Raw genomic sequence first — 938 nt, forward strand, 5'->3', positions numbered from 1 at the left:
ACTCCTTGTTCGATATATATCAAAGTAGCATCTCTGCAAAGGAACTATGGGAGAAATTAGAGTCAAGATACATGCAAGAAGACGCTACAAGTAAGAAGTTTCTTGTTTCTCAATTTAATAATAATAAAATGGTTGATAATAAATCAGTAATGGAACAAATGCATGAGGTTGAACGTATTCTTAATAACTACAAACAACATAAGATGCACATGGATGAAACCATTATTGTATCCTCCATAATAGGCAAACTTCCACCTTCTTAGAAAGATGACAAAAAATCTATGAAACATAAGAAAGAGGACATATCACTTGAGCAATTGGGTAATCACCTTCGTTTAGAAGAAGAGTATCGTAAACAAGAGGATACTAAGAACCAATTTTCTCATGAAAAGGTCCATGTAATGGAGGAAGGAAATTCAAGCAAATCTTTTAAGAAAAGAAATCGAGATTTTGATAAATCTCATCAAAAACACAATGGTAATAATGAACAACGAAAGAAAAGAAAAGGAAGTTGTTATCATTGTGGAAAGCCAAGACACTTTAAAAATGAGTGCAGGTTTTTGAAAAAGAAGAACAAAGAGAAAACAAAAGATAATCTTGTTGTTATCATTTCTGAACTCAACATGATTGAAGATGTTGAATCTTGGTGGATAGACTCTGGTGCTACCCGCCATGTGTGCAAAAACAAAGAACTATTTAAGACGATTGATGAAGAAGATGGAAGTATTTTGTACATGGGAAATGCGTCAACTGTCCAAGTCAAAGGAAAAGGAACATTGGAGATTGAATTCACTTCTGGAAAAGTACTTACTCTTAAAGATGTATTTTATGTTCCTGATGTTAGGAAGAACTTGATTTCTGTACCTTTACTTAATAAGTTTGGTTTCAAATGTGTATTTGAGGGAGATAAATTTATTCTCTCTAAAGGTGGTATGTTT

Source organism: Cicer arietinum, chromosome 8, assembly GCF_000331145.2.
Source record: "Cicer arietinum cultivar CDC Frontier isolate Library 1 chromosome 8, Cicar.CDCFrontier_v2.0, whole genome shotgun sequence".
In the NCBI taxonomy this organism is placed as follows: Eukaryota; Viridiplantae; Streptophyta; class Magnoliopsida; order Fabales; family Fabaceae; genus Cicer; species Cicer arietinum.